At 42.0% G+C, this 18,943-nt stretch overlaps 1 long non-coding RNA gene, 4 other non-coding genes and 1 pseudogene across 7 annotated transcripts; 5 read left to right on the forward strand and 1 right to left on the reverse strand.

The window, feature by feature from the left end:
• Window positions 1-236: 236 nt before the first annotated feature.
• LOC133493492 (gastrula zinc finger protein XlCGF26.1-like) lies at window positions 237-3,364 on the forward strand (annotated as a pseudogene).
• Window positions 3,365-3,378: 14 nt separating this feature from the next.
• Window positions 3,379-8,392, reverse strand: LOC133493525 (uncharacterized). Of its 3 annotated transcripts, none has more exons than XR_009793036.1 (3): window positions 7,977-8,392; window positions 5,648-5,764; window positions 3,379-5,564 (listed from the first exon to the last, which is right to left on the reverse strand). It is a non-coding gene; the product is annotated as an uncharacterized LOC133493525 (long non-coding RNA). The 3 variants fall into 3 exon arrangements; XR_009793034.1 differs by lacking the exon at window positions 7,977-8,392 and adding an exon at window positions 6,994-7,515 and having other exon boundaries at window positions 5,648-6,912; XR_009793035.1 differs by lacking the exon at window positions 7,977-8,392 and adding an exon at window positions 6,994-7,515 and having other exon boundaries at window positions 5,648-6,915.
• A 2,631-nt stretch (window positions 8,393-11,023) lies between these two features.
• On the forward strand, window positions 11,024-11,096 carry trnar-acg (transfer RNA arginine (anticodon ACG)). Its single transcript has one exon. It is a non-coding gene; the product is annotated as a tRNA-Arg (tRNA).
• A 900-nt stretch (window positions 11,097-11,996) lies between these two features.
• trnac-gca (transfer RNA cysteine (anticodon GCA)) lies at window positions 11,997-12,068 on the forward strand. Its single transcript has one exon. It is a non-coding gene; the product is annotated as a tRNA-Cys (tRNA).
• Window positions 12,069-12,675: 607 nt separating this feature from the next.
• trnav-cac (transfer RNA valine (anticodon CAC)) lies at window positions 12,676-12,748 on the forward strand. The gene has a single exon. It is a non-coding gene; the product is annotated as a tRNA-Val (tRNA).
• Window positions 12,749-18,577: 5,829 nt separating this feature from the next.
• On the forward strand, window positions 18,578-18,649 carry trnad-guc (transfer RNA aspartic acid (anticodon GUC)). The gene has a single exon. It is a non-coding gene; the product is annotated as a tRNA-Asp (tRNA).
• Window positions 18,650-18,943: the final 294 nt, after the last annotated feature.

Here is an 18,943-nt window from a genome sequence, read left to right on the forward strand (position 1 = left end):
ATGGTGAAGAGGTGTCGTCATGGACTTTGTAATAGTGACGACAGGTATCCTGAAAGGCTAGTAGGTGGAGTTCGATTCGTACCCTTTCCAAAACCGAAGACCCAGTACGAAAAATGCCTTCGATGGGTCAAACTTTGTGGAAGACCGCATCATCAACTAAATCCATCGAATATCAACCGGAACACATATGTTTGCATGAAGGTATGCCCTATATTTGATTTTCAATACATGTCTCGTATAAATGAATTCGAAGTTCTTCGCTAGCATAACACTGCTGCGTGTGAACGATTGACACACTTATTCTTTGTTGAGCGATATTTAGCAATGATCGGACTGCACAAACGTGTCACTTTCTTGCCGGCTCGTGGCCGAAGCTTAACCAGACTGTGTTTGCACGAAGATATGCCCTAAATTTGATTTTTAATACATGTCTCGTATAAATGAATGAGACGTTCTTCGCTAGGATAACATTGCTATGTGTGAATGATTGAATGAAATCAGAAGCATGACGTCTCTCTCAGTTAAGAATGTATTGTATTTAGAATCTATAACATATTGTTGATTTGAATGAAACCAGAAGCATGGAGTCTGTCTCAGTTCAGAATGTATTGTATTGTATTTGCCATTTTTACTGTTTGTCTTACGTCAGCGCACGTGGCGTGACATCACTTCAGGAGGCGTGGTTAAGTGCCCTGTACGGAGGGGTCAATTGTGAGTTACTTAGTAATAATAACAGCCCATTTCTACTACTACAGTGTGCAGTTACATTTGAAGTTAAATATTGCAAACAAATTAGATTTGAGGCCTTTGTGTTTGTCATTTGTCTTGCAGATGTCAGTGAAAATCTTCATCCAGAGCTGCAGCAGTCAGTGTCCCGTCACATCAAAGAGGAAGCGCAGGAAGAAATCATCCATGTTCCATCAACTGGTGTCCATTTGAAGAGTAAATATGAAGGTCAAAGTGAGGAGAGACAAGGGGCAGAGCTTCACAGTAAGAACAGCTCAAGTGATGGAGACCTTTGTGAAAGATCACAAACAGACGGTCATGATGATGATGATCATGAACAGTCGGAAGGTGATATGACATGTCATACTGCCAACGAATGCTGGAAATGTTCTCAGTGTAGGAAAAGCTTTGCTTCTATGAAGAATTTAAAAAATCACATGAAAATACACACAGGTGAGAAGCCTTTTGCATGCTCAGTTTGTGGTAAAAAATTCACACAGAAGGGAAACTTAAAAAAACACACAAGGACACACACTGGTGATAAACCTTTTTCCTGCGCAGTGTGTGGTCAAAGATTCACTCGGAAGGAACGCTTAAAAACACACACAAGGACACACACTGGTGAGAAACCTTTTTCCTGTGAAATTTGTGGTCAAAGATTCACTCAGAAGGAACGCTTAAAAAGACACACAAGGATACACACTGGTGAGAAACCGTTTGCCTGTGCAATTTGTGGTCAAAGATTCACTCGGAAAGAGCAGTTAAAAATACACACAAGGACACACACTGGTGAGAAACCTTTTTCCTGCGCAGTTTGTGATAAACAATTCACTGAGAAGGGACAGTTAAAAAGCCACACAAGAACACACACTGGTGAGAAACCTTTTTGCTGCGCAGTTTGTGGCCAAAGATTCTCTGTCAAGAAGAGCTTAAAAATACACACAAGAACCCACACTGGTGAGAAACCTTTTTCATGTCCAGTTTGTGATGAAAGATTCACTGAGAAGGGAAAATTAAAAATACACACAAGAACACACACTGGTGAGCAACCTTTTACATGCTCAATTTGTGATCAAAGCTTCACTCAAAATAGAAGTTTAAAAAGACACACAAGGACACACACCGGTGAGAAGCCTTTTTCCTGCTCTGTTTGTGGTCAAGGTTTCTCTCAGAAGGACACTTAGAACTACACACAAGAACACACACTGGTGAGAAGCCTTTTTCTTGCTCTGTTTGTGGTCAAGGTTTCTCTCAGAAGGGACACTTAGAACTACACACAAGAACACACACCGGAGAGAAACCTTTTTTCTGCGGCATTTGTGGTCAAAGATTCACTCAGAAGGGAACCTTAAAAATACATACCAGAACCCACACTGGTGACAAACCTTCTTCATGCTCTCTTTGTGATCAAAGATTTTCTTCTAAGTGTCAGGCTGAAATAGGAAAAGCCATCATCACGAAGCTGTAAAAGTATAAATTGAAAGTAATAGATACATTTCATTGACGTCACGCCGACCACGTGTTTTTGTTTACATCGCCAATTTGGATGGCAAGATCGTGTCTACATATCATGGCTAGGAAGCAATAAGTGTAAACTATAATGTTTTAGCAACGGTTATCGTTTGATCTTTTGTCTTGAAAGTCCTTTGACAAACAAACACTGGAACCAGAGGTGATTGAGGCACTTGTGCTGGAGTGAGGAATAAAGAAAGAAGCCACATGTGAAACTTGAGAACAAGTATCATGTCCGTATTGTTCGAATGAGCTACAGTATAGTACTTCTCGTATAAAGCAAGTGTGGTGTGATTGTGATTGTGTTGACATCAGCGGGGCGTGACAAGACAGGACGATAAGGAAGTGAGCTCGAGAGGTTGGCGGGTGCAAAAGACAAATAAATATCACCCACGTTAAAAAGTACAATTGAACTCACGTCTACGTTATTCAATAACACGACAGCAACGCTACGGTAGTATAACTATGGACTCACGAAAAAAAAACCAGACTGTGGGAAAAAAAACGACAACTATGTTCTGTGTTCCAACTCATCCAATTTACCAGATTTGTGGCGGAGATTCAAGCAACACGCCAAACTCGTTCACAGGAAACATAGAGCTTAAGAGGAAAAGTGCAGTTTCCTCCTGCTGTGGATCGGCGATAAAGGACGGGATGTCAGCAATACTTGGACACTGACCTTTAATCTGTTCAAAATCCTCCAAAACCAAAATGCTGGCAACGCAAAGCAAGAAATGGCCCAAGCGACAAGGCCAAAGTGTGAAAACTGCTCAGCTGGGTCAGTGGGCAACAACGAATATTTATTCATTATTATATTGAATAATAATATGAAAAGTGTTCATTTGTGACAATTCTTCTATTTCCCGAGCATGATAAAGTCCTTGAAATCCTTCTTGAGGATGATTAGCTAACGAAGAATCTTTTACTGTCAATGACCTCAACAATAATCAACTTTTAATATCTTTTACCATTATAACTTTGTATGCTCACCTATTGGTGATGAAAAGTGCCACACGTCACTTTGTACTTTGTTACATTTTTTATGTGCTAAAATAAATCTTGACAATAATTACTGTATGTTGTGTATGTTAACAATACACAAAATTATTTTTATCCTGTACTGCAACAACTGTCCAGCAGTCCTTGCAAACAGATGTGCAGCCTCGGCCTGAAGACATCCGTGGCAGAGAACTCAGACCGAAGTCCCAGCAGCAAGGAGGTTGATTGCCAGAATGGCCAACCGACCCTTGGACCACCGTGGCCGGACGTGGAACAGGTTTTCCGATTGATGGATTGAGAAAAGAACTCCTTTCAAATGTGCTGCACTTAACAGATTCCCCTTGTGTTACTTTTACTTTTATACTTGTGTCATTTTCAAACTCTTCCAGGTTTACTTGGGAAACAAGCTTGAATTGTTATCAAATTTTACAAAGGCCTCCTCAAACCTTAATATCTACTTCTCCTTTAGTGATAAATGTGATTACTTTTGAAATCTTTTGTCAGTATGTGTCCAACATCCACTCAAAAGTTTCCGACGAGTTTTGGGTTTTGGGGGGAAATGTGGTACAAGCTCTTGGAATCCACCCATCCATCCATTTTCTTCACCGCTTATCCTCACGAGGATCGCGGGGAGTGCTGGAGCTTATCCCAGTTGTCAACGGGCAGGAGGCGGGATACACCCTGAACTGGTTGCCAGCCAATCGCAGGGCACATTGAGACAAACAGCCACACTCACAATAACACCGAGGGGTAATTTAGAGTGTCCAACTAATGTTCCATGTTTTTGGAATGTGGGAGGAAACCGGAGCGCCCTGAGGAAACCCACGCAGGCACAGGAAGAACATGCGAACTCCATACAGGCGGGTCTGGGATTGAACCCACGGAACTGTGAGGCCAACGGTTTCCCAGCTGAGCCACCGTGCCACCCCTCTTGGAATCCCTCAAATCAAATTTGTTTGTAAAGCTGATTACGTAACAACATGTTTGCTTTCATCTTTACAGCTGGTCAGACACAACACATTAAATTACAGTATTGCTGTATAAAAAAAAACTGTGCACGATGCAAGATCCCAAAAAAAAAAGCAGAGGGTGACATTGAAGAAACTGACTGTTCTCTCAGTAAAAGATAAATATTTAATTTCATATGTGACATTTTTAAAGTGTACAGTGTTTAATGGAAACATTTTCATCCTGTGGTTGAACTCTCATGAAAGAAAGCAACCCAGATATTGACCATAATTTTCTTTGCACTGAAAAATAGCAGAAGTGAAAGTCGTGAACCAACACAAGCACGGGGAGAACATGCAAACTCCACACAGACAGGGACAGGATCGAACTTTGGACCTCAGAACCGTGAGGCCAACACTTTACCGTGTCTCCTGATGACTTACGCTCAACTCAAAATTTACAACGTGACCACCAGCTGAAATAAAACAGCTCCCTGACAAGTAAGCGACAAATCAAAGCCCGTTTCCATCTGGTCTCGAAAGTTGGCTGCGGTAAAAGCAAGATGGTGTCGGTGTTAAATTTATAACAATAAATGACTGGTTCTCTGATTTACAACCATGTCAATTAATATCAATTTGTAATGTGTGTTGTGTGAATGACTGTATCTGAGAGAATATTTGATGTCTTTTCAGATGCAAAGATCCATTTTTGTTTTTGGTAGTTAGTAAGATGGTGCTGTTATATTATTCACAAACTTAAATTCATGACATCCTTGGCACATGTGCGAGGATTCAATGTTAGTGCCTGGGTTTATTCATGCATGGAATGATGGGTGGGTGGATTAATGTCAACGGTGAGTTGTAATTTTTGTTGATGACGATCTACTGTGAATCCAGAAATACTTCATATACTTGTATTAGTGATGATTTCATGGGGGACAAAAAAAAATGCAAATTTCCTGGGTTCAAAGATTTCTTTTTATGTCATGTCAACAAATTCATCTGTAGTGAAAGATCTGTAAAATATATTAGCGATTTTTGTATAAGCCCAGGATGGATCCCTCGTCACGGGAATGATTTCTGTGCCTTTAAGTGTCCACACCACAAAGTCACACTTGGAACAGACGACGCTGTATTTGATGCCTTTTTAGCTTCAATGAGCCAGTAACCTTATCGAAGTCCTTCCTCTCAGCCGCTTGCTGGGGTGGGTGTTTCATCTCTGGCTGACCAGGCCCACTTGACCTCAACGATTCCATCCGGTGACGCTCCAAGAACACCACTTGGAGAGAGTCCGAGTCCTGCTGGCGATCCAGGCTGGCCAGTGATGCGTGTGTACTCTGCAAGAGTGACAGGTTCATGAAGGATCCCCCACTCTACAGCCTGAAAAAAAAGTTATGCTCAATTTGGATTCATCATACATGGAATGGAGTTTAGCGAAAATAAAAATGATTTAAATCTTTAACCTTGATTCCTTCTTTAATTTTGTATTGGCCTGGCAAAGTCCTGCAGAGTGAGGGAGGGGAAGAGTTGCATCCAACTGCAGCCAATACTCGACCAAAGGTGCAAGCAGTGACGAGATTCTTCCCGAAGGCAGACAAAAATAATACAAGTCCCAATTGTTTATTAGAACTGAAAACATGAAGCAGGCCAAATATATTATTTAAGCTTGGAATTATGACATTGTTGACACTCAATTATGACATTATTGTTTTGACATTCAACAGCCATATTACACCGGCGTATATATTTTAAATATTTGCTTCTGAATAGTTTATGTCAATAGTCTTATATACAAATAAATCACAGTTGTATGCACGATTCCTAAATGAGACAACCATCCATCCATTTTCTTTGCCGCTTATCCTCACGAGGGTCGCGGGGATTGCTGGAGCCTATCCCAGCTGTCAACGGGCAGGAGGCGGGGTACACCCTGAACCGGTTGCCAGGCAATCGCAGGGCACATAGAGACAAACAGTCGCACTTACAATCACACCGAGGGGCAATTTAGAGTGTCTGATTAATGCTGCATGTTTTTGGGATGTGGGAGGAAACCGGAGTGCCCAAAGGAAACCCACGCAGGCACGGGGAGAACATGCAAACTCCACACAGGCGGGCCCGGGATCGAACCCGGGTCCTCAGAACTGTGAGGCCGACACATTACAAGCTGAATCACTGCACTGCCTAAATGAGACGTCACAATTTATAATTATACTCACTATAAGGGATTGAATATGCTTATTTACTTGTATTCAGAGTATCAACTTTAAATTTGTTTGCTCATAAATTGTACATTACTCGATGACAAGGCGCCGTCAACAACCAACTATGCAACAATGAACAAGCGGATTCTACTTCAAGTCTACCAGCTTAAAACAGGAAGTTAATGTGATCTAACAGTCACAATTAATTTCAATGCTATTTAACTTAGTTGAAACATAAATGAGTTTTTTTTCCCCACACACGCTGCCTTTTGGTTCATAGGTTTGAGATTGATACTGCTAGAGAACCAAGTCTAATGTTCATTTCAGTCTATGCTGTAGGATCAGAGTCCATAATTGAGACACCGTTTAAACAATGCAAACTTTGCCCCAGACGCCAAAAGGAAACCAAATGGATTAGAACTGGGAAGTCATGCTCAGCTCCAGTCGCTCCACTTCCTGTTGATACGCAGACTCCGTCTGGACCGTCTTGGATGAGGCAGATGACTGTGGTGGGTCAGGGTTCTTTCCTACTTGATGAAAGAACACGATTGATGGCAGTTTACTGTTTATTCAACTTGGCTTTCTGATTCTCGACTTGGTCAACTCACCATTTCTTATTCAAGGATTACCGTGAAGAGTAATTCACTTGTACCTCAAAACGAAATTAAAATCTTCTTGCCTTATGATTGGAAATGCCTCCCTCAAAAATTTCTCGACTCTTATTTTGAAGGGTATACCCTGGAGCTCAGCATTTTGGAATGAAAAGTAACTTCATGCCGCTTTTTTTTCAATGGATGGAAGCAAATGCGATAAAATCTTCACGGTTTCCTTGACTCAGTGATAAGGTTGGTTGTGATTCACACATATTGCTTCAAAGATGGCGGCCTGTGGAGCAGCTGTAAAGCGTTGACCTCACAGTTCTGAGATCCCGGGTTCAATCTTGGACCCGCCTGTGTGGAGTTTCCATGTTCTCCCCTTGCCTGTGTGGGTTTTTTTTTTCCGGGCACTCCGGTTTCCTCCCACATCCCTAAAACATGCAACATTAATTGGACGCTAAATTCCCCTTAGCTGTGATTGGGAGTGTGGCTCTTTGTCTCTATGTGCCCTGTGATTGGCTGGCAACCAGTTCAGGGTGTACCCTGCCTCCTGCCCGATAACAGCTGGGATGGATGGATGTTCATATTTTCCTCCAAAAACGTAGACAGTATATACAGTAAAAGGTGTCCAAAAAATGTATTCACACTTTAAATAATTGTAAACCTGACGTCTATTGTAATTCAAATCATTTTTAACATGTAAAAGAATTCACAAATATCATTATTCAAAGTATGTATACATTTTTTTTTGGGACATCCTGTATTTTTAAAACTGATACTCCAGTTAATGTTTTCTTTCCAAAAGTGCTCAGGTGAGGTGAATGAAGGTGATTGCTTGAAATGACAACCACCACTAAATAGGACACAGGTGTTGTGCATTTGTCCTCCACTGTGATTGGTCCTCAGAGCTCCTCAGTCTGGTTAAAGTCCGTATGGGTCTCATGTGATGTGATGTGTGCCATTTCCAGTTCTTCATTCTCATCATGACAACTAACCTGTTTGCAGTCCTGCTGTGGTGCGCCGCAGCGCTTTCTAGTCTACTTGCGGCGCCATCTTGGCCGGCAGTTACCTGTGACAAGGAAAACGTGACGGCGGCTGCGACCTCTGGTTTCCTTCCATTCCATGAAAACATCAATGGTAGATTGATTGAAGAGTCATCATCATCTTCACTTCTACCCATTTTAAGTAGTCACTGATTTATTAATACAATATTAAAACACTTCAACCAGGAATGAAAGGAGTGTGTAAATGAAGTGTGCAGTGCTGTATATGAATGGCTTTAATGCTGAAACCGGAAATTAATGATTAACTAGAAAATATTCATCTGAGTCCCTTAAACGCTGAAACAGAAATGGACACAATTTTCAAATGATCCTACTTTGCTCCCTGCTTGACGATGGCAGTTGGGGGTCTGCAGGATGGGACTTGAGATGCGAGGTGAGGCCTGCAGCCAGACTCTCTCAAGTGCAAGAGGACCAGGAAACCGAGAGAAAGGAAAGGAAAAGCAAACTGAGTGTCCAGGCAGCTTTTTGCCACTAATATTTTATGTTTTTGTTTGTGTTTTTAATGCACTTCGTATCCGACCGTTGAGTCCGGTCTGGATTTGAGTCACCAATTTAGCCGGGAACAGTTTCAAACATCGACACAATTCTCCTATCACCACTTTAAAGGACTAAAACACCATTTAAACCTAATTTTCCAGTTAAACGGTTGAAAGAGGTTGGGCGAGTGGAAACCCCAACATAAACTTGCTCATCAGCCTCGTATTCCTTACCTGAGCTTGTTAACTGAAGAAACGTTGAACGTGAGTATCTTCATAACTTATACGACGAGGGCTGTGAGGACTTAATAAATTTAACAAATCTTATCTCGTATCGTTCGCATCGAAGCTGCTCAGCCCAAGTTAGCCTACCGCGCTAACGTATTGCCTGCGTCGAGTACACAACGAGGACCAAACATCAATTCTCGACTCAACCACAATGGGCCTCAACTACTAGTGAGGGCCATTGTGGTTTGAATCCCCTCCATCCACCTATCCTTTAAATCGCCATATCCTTTATATTTTTAACACAGGTAGTGTGTGATTTGTGTACCTAATGTGCTCTCTGTGTTTATTGTGATTGCTTTCATTTGACCTTAACTTTTACATAGAGTAGGTAGGCTGACTTTGTTTATCTGATTGCTTCTTTTTTATTACCTGCAGCCCGTTGGGCAGCACATTATTGTGCTACCTGTCAGCCTGTCCCAAGCCCGGATAAATGCAGAGGGTTGCGTCAGGAAGGGCATCGGCCGTAAAACTGTGCCAAACATATATGAGCGTTCATCATGCTAATTCTACAACAGTTAGGTCGTTGCCCGGGCTTCCGACACCCGCACCCGGAAATGTTAATCTACAACGCATAGGTATAAATTCAGATAATGTAGGTCGAAGAAAAGAAGAAAAAAGAGGAGGAAAGGGGCTTAGTCAGAAGAAGAAGAAGGGGAATGCACAAGACCTACAGCTGTCTGTAGGGACTTTGAATGTTGGGACGATAACAGGAAAAGCTCAGGAGTTAGTTGACATGATGATTAGGAGAAAGGTTGATATATTGTGCATCCAAGAGAGCAAGTGGAATGGGAGTAAGGCTCGAAGTTTAGGTGCTGTGTTTAAATTATTTTATCATGGAGGTGATGGGAAGAGGAGGTACGCACTGGAAAGGAGAGGAATGAAGATTAGCCGAAGTAAAACTGAACATATGAGCGTGAATGAGAGGAGCGGAGGAAAAAGAGGATAGCGAAGGTGGATGACTTGAAATACTTGGGGTCAACAATACAGAGCAATGGTTCTGTTTTTCGCTTTAACTTAAACTTGTTTCTTCTGAATGAGAAAGAAATGATTTTTTCTGAAATAGTTTCATGTATTTTTTTTTGCAAACAACATGTTAGTTTCCACTGCAGCATTTTTCTAGTTTGTCTCGTCTTCCCTTCCTTGTTTGCTTTCTTGCTTCCTTCTTTCCTTCCCTTCCTTGTTCCAGTGTTTTCCCTCCTTCCTTCCAACCCTTTTCCCACCATTTTATCCTTGTTTTTCTTCCTCAATTAATTCTTTGCTTCCTTCCTTATTCTTCCCTTCCTTCCTTCCTTCCTTCCATTTTTCCTCTCTTTGTCATTTCCTGTTCCCTTCCTTCCTCATTTTGTTGTGTGTTCCCTCCTTCTTTTCTTCCATCCAATAACAGCTTTCTTACGAGCAAGCAACAAAACACTGCCTGTTTCCACCCAGTTTCGAACCGTGGACCTTTGCATGTGACTTAAACATGATAACCTCTACACTATGGAAACAACTGGGCTGGGCCCTGAACCCACTGACTCATGTTATATCTCGGTGTCCACTTTCACGCCGTCATAAAAACACGTGACTTTTGTTTATGTCACCATATTGCCAGTCAAGCAAAGCACTGTTCAATGCTAAGTCCGTTGAGACGAAACAAAAATACGTCTTATAGCACGACACCCAGACATTGTCCGATACCGTTAAACATTTAGAAGGTCATAATAAATGAAGGTACATGGAAACATTAGAGACACTTGGCATAGAGTATCCATATATAATGCTGAAGTCGATGTTTTTGCCAGTAAAACAGGTTAATCTACAGAATTGTCAATCTTGATCATCACTTGACAAAACAAGTTGAAGAATTTGCCTGTAACGACCCGGAGACGAACTTGGCCCGTGCCAATGAAATCACCGCATCCTCACAAGTAGACAATCTGACTTGGCATTCCCTATACAGGTCAGTCCTGGATCGTTAAGCATTCTCACTGCAGCCAACAGCTTTATACGTCCAACTTTTGTGGCAGCTATATACAGACAACTTTCATGGCAGTTTTCACAAAGCTGTGATCACGTCGTGGTTAGTTCTCTGCTTTGTTGCCACGCAATCCTTCTTCAATTCCGGGTCACAACAGGAATAAAGCCCCTCAGTCGCCTTTTTCGATGCTGTTATTTGGCAGGTGTGGTACAGTGAAAATTGTATACATGGGTTTGCAGAAGGTGCACTTTTGTGTAGGGCTAGTGGCGCAATGGATAACGCGTCTGACTACGGATCAGAAGATTCTAGGTTCAACTCCTGGCTAGCTCGGTTGTTTATTTTGCATGTGGTTTCAAAGCCAGTTCAGAATAATGTTTTTGATATGTTCACCTGAAATGTCTTCTTTGAAGGTTAGGTCACAAATATATATATTGTTTCTTGATACCTCGAGAACTCCTTTATCAACCACATCTGCCTTTTTAAAGTAATTATATAGCAGAGATGCATCAATTGAATCATGAAATATGTCTTTATGCAGCAAACGACCTCACACAGGTGCATCTGATTCAGGATAATACATGGAGTGGAGGTGGACTTTTCAAGGCGGCCTAACAGGTCTTTGAGAGTCAGAATTCTAGCTGATAGACAGGTGTTCTGTAAGATAAGCTTACACATTTCACAGAGGCCTGTGAAATGTATCACCTCATGTGTCATAAATCTCTTTTAATGACTCTGTTGCTGTGCAGGGATGCGTGTGTGTGCTGTTTGTCTATGGGAAGTTTAAGAGCTCAAAGTGACTGCAAATTTATGATAGCTGCATTCTTGTGGGTTTTTGTAACAGGAAGAACTGTGTCTAATCAGAGGACACCCGGCCTTGAGAAGATTAACTGTCTCTGCAAAACAACCTTACTTGTCTTGTGAAACCTGCTCTCCCCCACCCTATGTGTGAAGCTCAATAAAATGTGTGGTTTTGGGGGGGCTCGGAGAGAGTCTTACGTGCGGGCGTGAAGGATATGTTCTTCTCCCCCAAGCTCTCCCCAAACTGCAGTTTGGTAAAAAACAACTCTGCCTCTGTCTCATCATTCTATCCTGGTGCCGGAGCCTCTGGGTCCACATTGAGTGAGAAGTCCGTGCTTTGGACCTAACACATACACATTTCACAACTGAAACCAATTGTACAAATGATGAATATTGTATTGTCTACACCACTAAGAGGCACTGTGACAGTAAGGGGGTATAGCTCAGTGGTAGAGCATTTGACTGCAGATCAAGAGGTCTCCAGTTCAACTCTGGATCCCCCCTTCCAAATGTTTTGTTCAGAGACATGAATTCAGTGTTTGATCATCTCATGGGCAAAAAAAACGTCCCCTCAAAGATGGGAGAAAATTGCCCAGTCCTGACTTCAATGACAAATACAATGCAAGCTTTTTTTTTACACTGATTCACCGGTCAGGCATGTCAGTCGCTTGTATTGGCAATTATATCGCCTCCTGTTGAGCTTACACCTCCACAAAAGCCCTTCATTACCTGCTCTGTGGCGCAACGGTATCGTGGCTGACTCCAGATCGGAAGGTTATGTGTTCGAATCACATTAGGGTCATTTCTTTGGCATTCTGATGGATATCAAGGTTTCTACTTTGAATTCACAAACTTTTCCACTGAAAAGGACATATCATGGGTTAGGAGCTGACTGGTCGAGCCTTTGACTGACTTCTGCTTTTGTCAGGAATGTTTCATTTGTCACTGAGGTGTAAATTTGAAGTTATAGGGTGAAACTCCAAATGTCCACTTCTTCCAACTTTGTCGTCATTCAAAATTTCATTGTTGATGTTTGTGTTGGAGCAACTGCTGAGAAGCGTTACTCTGAAGTAGAGTTTCATCTTTCATCTCTCAAAAGCACAGCCTGGCAGTTTCCATAGTGTAGTGGTTATCATGTTTGCCTCACACGTGAAAGGTCCCTGGTTTGAGACCGGGTGGAAACAAGCTTTTTTTTCTTGCTTGCTTGTCAAGGAGCTGTATTATTTATTTTATTTGTTTTTTTTTGCTCATGTTGTAAATCTTAAGGAGAGTGGACGTTTCCATAGATTAAAGCAGCTGATGTGTGCCTGGTACTTGTTTCAAAACTGGGTGTGAGCAAGGACTTTACGGTGTTGCGGCTGTTGAGCATTGGCCTTGGAGTTCTGAGAACATGGGTTCAATCCCATCCCCATCTGTGTGGGGTTTGCATGTTCGTCCCGTACCGACATGATATAGTGCTTAGTCCACTGTGTTGTGGCTGCAGCAACCCTGGTTCAAATTTGAGTCACAGCAGGACCAAATTCCAGGAGTTAATTTCTTTAGTCCTGAGGTTTGAAATTTGCGTGGGACAGTGACAGTCCTTAAGATGGGCTTGGGTAAGGCTTTAAGCCACCGTGAGGCAAATGGTGCAATGGATAACATGTCTGCCCAAATGAGTCCTTGCAGCCAGTTAATTTCCACACGGTCCAAATCTTCATGGTGCTTTATTTGTGCTACGGCCTCAGCAAGTGGTCGGGAATCCCATTTGGTCAACAGTGTTGAAAATTCTATGGCTATTTGTTCAAGAAAATGGTTTGAATGTGCTTGTGTTACTATTTGTAGGGTCCTTTCTTTGGCATTCTGATGGATTAATTAATTACTTCCATCAATGTGTTTGGTCCGTTGATTTTTGTAATTCTAAAGAGATTCATACAAATATCAACCATAAGGACTAAAAAAATTAACTCAACAGAACTGCTGTGAACCGGATTCGGACCAGGGTTGCTGCGGCCACAACGCAGAGTACTAACCACTATACGATCACAGCTGTTGAAAGGTGGCAAGGTTGTTTTTCTAAAACTGTCACCATGGCAACAAGGCTTAAAACCTGCAGGATGGTGAGCCAGCACCAGTGAAACCGAAAGGTTTTATCTGCATTTTTGTGTCAATCAAGTGAATCATCTCAACATTTTATTGCATTCATAAAAATCTTCAGATATATTTGATCCAGGATACAAGTCCAACCGCTTCTATGCTCGAATCTTGGATTGTGATGAAAAGCAACATTCATGTCACTCCCAACATTATCATATTGTTTTAGTTCATCAATAAACATTGTAACTCTAATTTATCAACAATTAGAGTAATGAATATATTCTTCAATTAAATATTAACACTGCAATAACTGTCCTGGACCTGCAATAATGTTATGTGACAAAATATAAAAAAATATGGATATTCAGACAAAGATGTATACATTGGAGGCGGCATGGTGGATCAGCTGGTAAAGTGTTGGCATCACAGTTCTGAGGTCCTGTGTTCAACCCCGGACCTGCCTGTCTGGAGTTTGCTTGTTCTCCTCGTGCCTGCGTGGGGTTTTTCCGGGCACTCTGGTTTCCTCCGACATCCCAGAAACATGCAACATCAATTGGACACTCTAAATTGCCCCTAGGTGTGATTGTGAGTGTGGCTGTTTGTCTCGGTGTGCCTTGCGATTGGCTGGCAACCAGTTCAGCCTCCTGCCCAGTGACAGCTGGGATATGCTCCAGCACTCGCCATGACCCTTGTGAGGATAAGTGGCTAAATAAATGGATGGATGGAAGGACTAAAAGCTTTCCCACACAGAATTTTTCCATTGTTTGTTGTCAGTGTGACATGTCAAATCCACTTCAGACGTTTTATCATCTCTTTGTCAGTGAGGAGAGTGTGACATCATGTCGGCACTCATTGTGGAGTTCAGAGGCCGCCTGCTGGTGATACTCCACAGTGCCCCAGATTTGCAGATTTTTTTCACATATTTCTTGGTCTACATTTGCGTGAAGTTGAGAGCATTTTGTTCGTGGAAGCTTCCCACTGGTTGAAAGACATTAATTTCTTTTTAATGGGGAAAATGCCTTTGATATACTGGACACGCAAATACATTTGACAGTAGACAACCACATATTCCAGTCAATCATTTGCTTATTTGTTATTGACATCATTAAAACATTGGACAAAATGCATACAGTGTTGAATATATGGGTCTTCATGCTTTGTACTTTATTTTTTTGTTGTTTTGTGTTTTGGCTCAAGAACTTATCTGGACATTTAAAAAGAAAACAACTTATGTTGAGTTTCCAAACTCGGCTTTGTTCAAATTGGCATGAGAGTATATCATACATGGCTGTCATCTGTCATTGCACCACCTGAACAACACCTTGTACCCAAAAAACATGTGAATCACTTATGTAGTATGTGGAAAAATCAATTTATTTGGGTGTCATCATTAAAATCACAAAAACACAGCGGGCAAGTGCCACATCCTCTCAGCCCTCATGCATGCACCCAAAAACTGTACAGAATCATCAACAAAATTTATGCAGACATCTCAACTCTTGGCAACTTCAACTACTGAAAATATTACAACAATCTGATGGATATTTCAGATTATATGGATCAAATAAGATCAGATGCAGTTTCGGAACATGAACCAACACAACGCGTTCGATCCTCATCGTGGGTCATCCGATGCTATGACAGCCAGGCAAAGTATTTCTGTCACAAAATGACATCGACAGAAATGTCTTTGTGATATATATAGTCCATACACACCCACACACACACACACACACACTTGATGTGACAGACTGACATATCTAAAATATAACTCGGACAAAATCTGGCTGAAAAGCAAATATTTCATCACTATCGGATTCCAAAATTACAACTGCATCTCTGTTGCTAGCCCCTATACCCCCCCCCCCCCGCACCCTTCATTCATGATCCCAGATTTATTGAATAAGTGTCTATATAGGCCTTTTAAAGTATAAACATTTGCCTATGGGAGTCAAAGATAAAATACATGAACAAGAAGATACAATAATAGTTGGTCCACAAAATAAAAGAATGTATATTTTTGTGAGTCAGTAACATATCAGGGGCGTCCCACGTTGAGGATTCAGAACATTCGGTCCAAATTCAGCAAGATTGAACTCTTGAAGCCCGATCGTGCCCTCCGCCAAGATCAGAAGAAGGGAGACGAGATGTATAACCCATGATTATCGGAGGGAGAAATAATTTAAGCGACAGCCACCCACTCGAGAGGACCGTCAAAGAGAAGGGACCATATGCATTTTCCAAATTGCTTATCCTCAACAAGGGTCACAGAAGTTCCGGAGCCTTCCCCAGCTAACATTGGGCAAAAGGCACAAGAGACTGTGAACTGGTTGCCAGAGAGTTGCAGGGAACATTGCAAAACCACCGATGAGTAGGAATAGAACCCATACTGCCTACATGAAACATAGGTATGTGTACCACTACACCAACAGAGACCAGAAGTGAAGGGGCTGTCTTATGGCATCAGCTTTGTGTGATTGGGATTCATAGCGCGTTTTCATGTATTCGAAGAGCTTCTCTTTCTGGGAAATAAGCCTACAAGTCTCTTCGTTAGTATAGTAGACAATATCTATACCTGTCCTGCGGAAGACTGGGGTTTGAGTCCCTGACGGGGAATTAAATCAGGTTGACTTTTGCTTTTCATGGGGTTCTTCTTTGCGGAAAGCAAGCAGAGCAGCTTTGTTTCCAAACAGGGACCTCGTGCATCTTTGGCAAATATGACAACTACTGTCCTACACAACTGACATTGCTGCTTTCATGATGTCTGTCTGCACGACCAGCAAACCACCTCATGAGCTTGCATTGCCCAAATGTTCAGGTGCAGTTACTCGTGGGCAGCTATGCAAAACAAAACAAATTGCGAAACACTGAAACATTCTTGGGCAGCATGATGGTGCAACTCGTGAGACTGTTGGCATCACAGTTCATGGGACCGAGGTTCAAACTAGGAGCAGTCCTTCTATTCGCTTAATACGTGTGAGGCTCCTACTTGGAAACAAGGTTGCTCGGCTTGCTTTCCGCAAAGAAGAACCCCACAAAAAGCAAAAGGTAGCTTTATTTAACTCCCCGTCAGGGAATGAAACCCCGGTCTTCCTCATGACAGGTGGAGATACTGTCCACGATACTAATGAGACGACCCTTAGTCTCCCTATCCTGCCAAACGGAAGCCAATATTCTTATTATCCATTCGGAGCTGGATAATTTTGGCGCGAGTTTTGTAAATCTGAAAAAAATGCCTATGTCTCGTTTTGAAAACAAACTCTTCATTTGTTCAAGAAACTTTTTGAATGTGTTTGTGTTACTATTTGACATGTCTCACATGCCCCTCTAACCGTGACATCCCAACAAGACCCCCGAGTTTTTTTCTGGGACTTGAAAACTGCTCTTTTCAAAGCCACAAATAATCAAGAAGCATACTGCAAGAACAAGGTCCACAGAAATGAAAAACATGATCACTTGTCATACTGGGTGTTGAAATTTCCAAAGAGATCTTATCGGAGATTTCAAATACTGGGACCCCATTGAGTCCTGCTCTCCTTGAGAAGTATAACCAAAGTACAAAGAACCCACAAAGAAGAGCACATGACTTTATTCCTTGTCACATGGGCAACAAGGGTGTTTTAAATGATGGAGATAATCGCATATCTCATTGATCATTTGGCTGGCACCCAAAACAAAGATCGTTTGCCTTCAACCAACACAGGAACGTTCAATGACCCCTTTGCTTGCTTCAAGGGCCACCTTGAGCAAATGAGCAACTTGTATTATTGCAGCATACTGAGCAACTACAGATGGCATAGCTGGGCTTGTCCAGGAGTTGAAACCAGGACCTCTCAAACCCAAAGTGAGAATCATACCTCTTGATCAACGAGCCACATCAGTCACCGTCCCCGTAAAGTTTCGCAGCCCTGGATGATTGGGTCACCTGCCATCCACCAAACAGTACCAATCTCACTCCTCATCTCTGGCAATCATCCTGAAACCATATCCCTCTTTGTCATTCCTTCCTCTGGGATGCCTGTGGTTCTTGGTATTCCCTGGTCTCAAATTCACAAGCCCACAATAGACTGGAATCATTGAACTACAAGTGGATGGAGTCCTCGCTGTCACTGCCACTGCTTGCTTTAATGTTGTTAGAGCCTCCAAAGACGCTCCCCCTCCTGCCGACCCAGTAGACCTCTCTCCAGTTCCGCAAGAATATCGTGACCTCTCACCAGTATTCAGTCAGGATTTAGCAATCGCTCTCCTGAGTACGCTCACTGCGGAGTGTGTCGTTCCTCTGGGAAACGAATCACTCATTGTACTCATACTTGGCAGATCAAACCAAACGAATCAGTCTTCAGTTCCTTCGTAGACCAGTTCACGAACGAATCACTCTGTTCACTTAGGTCCCTCCTATTCAGGACATTCATGAGGGTTGATGCCATTATCCAAAGTTGAAAAACCATTCCACAAGTTTCCATCATGGCACATCTCAATAAATGATAATGATGTCAAAAGTTTCATTTCAATTCAAAAAGTGAAACTCATCGAGACTCACCATTTTTTTGATACATGTATAATTTTGATAATTATATCTTACAGCAAATGACAACTCCAAATGCACCACTTCTAGAAATAAAAATGTAACAACATATTAAGAAACGTAAAATAGATATATTTTTATATCTAAATTTAGCCAGTAATTTCCCCTCTGAAAAATTTATTTCCAAGTGAATAATTAATATGTGTGTGAGACCTGAAATCAAGTGAGTTTTCTTCTACCATATTCATTTTTTTAGCTGTGTCTGATTACCACAACTTTGGAAAGCGTTACGCACACAGAATATTTTCAAACAATATTATATTATGGAAGCATTCGACTCAACATGGCCAATGTGACCAGCGCCTCATCTACATCAGCGGAGACCGTCTATTCCCGGGAAACAAGTGCAACGGTCTCCTCGTTAGTATAGTGGACAGTATCTCCGCCTGTCATGTGGAAGACCGGGGTTCGATTCCCCGACGGGGAGATAGTTGATGTTATCCTTTGGTTTTCGTGGGGCTCTTCTTCACGGAAAAATAGCTGAGCAGCTTTGTTTCCTAACAAGGCCCTCATGCAACTCCAGTTCGACACAACTGAAATTGTTGCTTATGTCCTGTCAGTCAGCAGGACCAGCAAACTTCTTCTAGCATTCGGTAACTACAGTGGCCTGAAAGTGCCAAACGTAAACAAAACACAAATACTTCACTCACCGGAATTGCATTCGGTAACTACAGTGGCCTGAAACTGCCAAAAATAATAAATTGTGAAAAATTTTCACCTT

This window comes from Syngnathoides biaculeatus, chromosome 20 (assembly GCF_019802595.1).
Source record: "Syngnathoides biaculeatus isolate LvHL_M chromosome 20, ASM1980259v1, whole genome shotgun sequence".
NCBI classification, from domain to species: domain Eukaryota; kingdom Metazoa; phylum Chordata; class Actinopteri; order Syngnathiformes; family Syngnathidae; genus Syngnathoides; species Syngnathoides biaculeatus.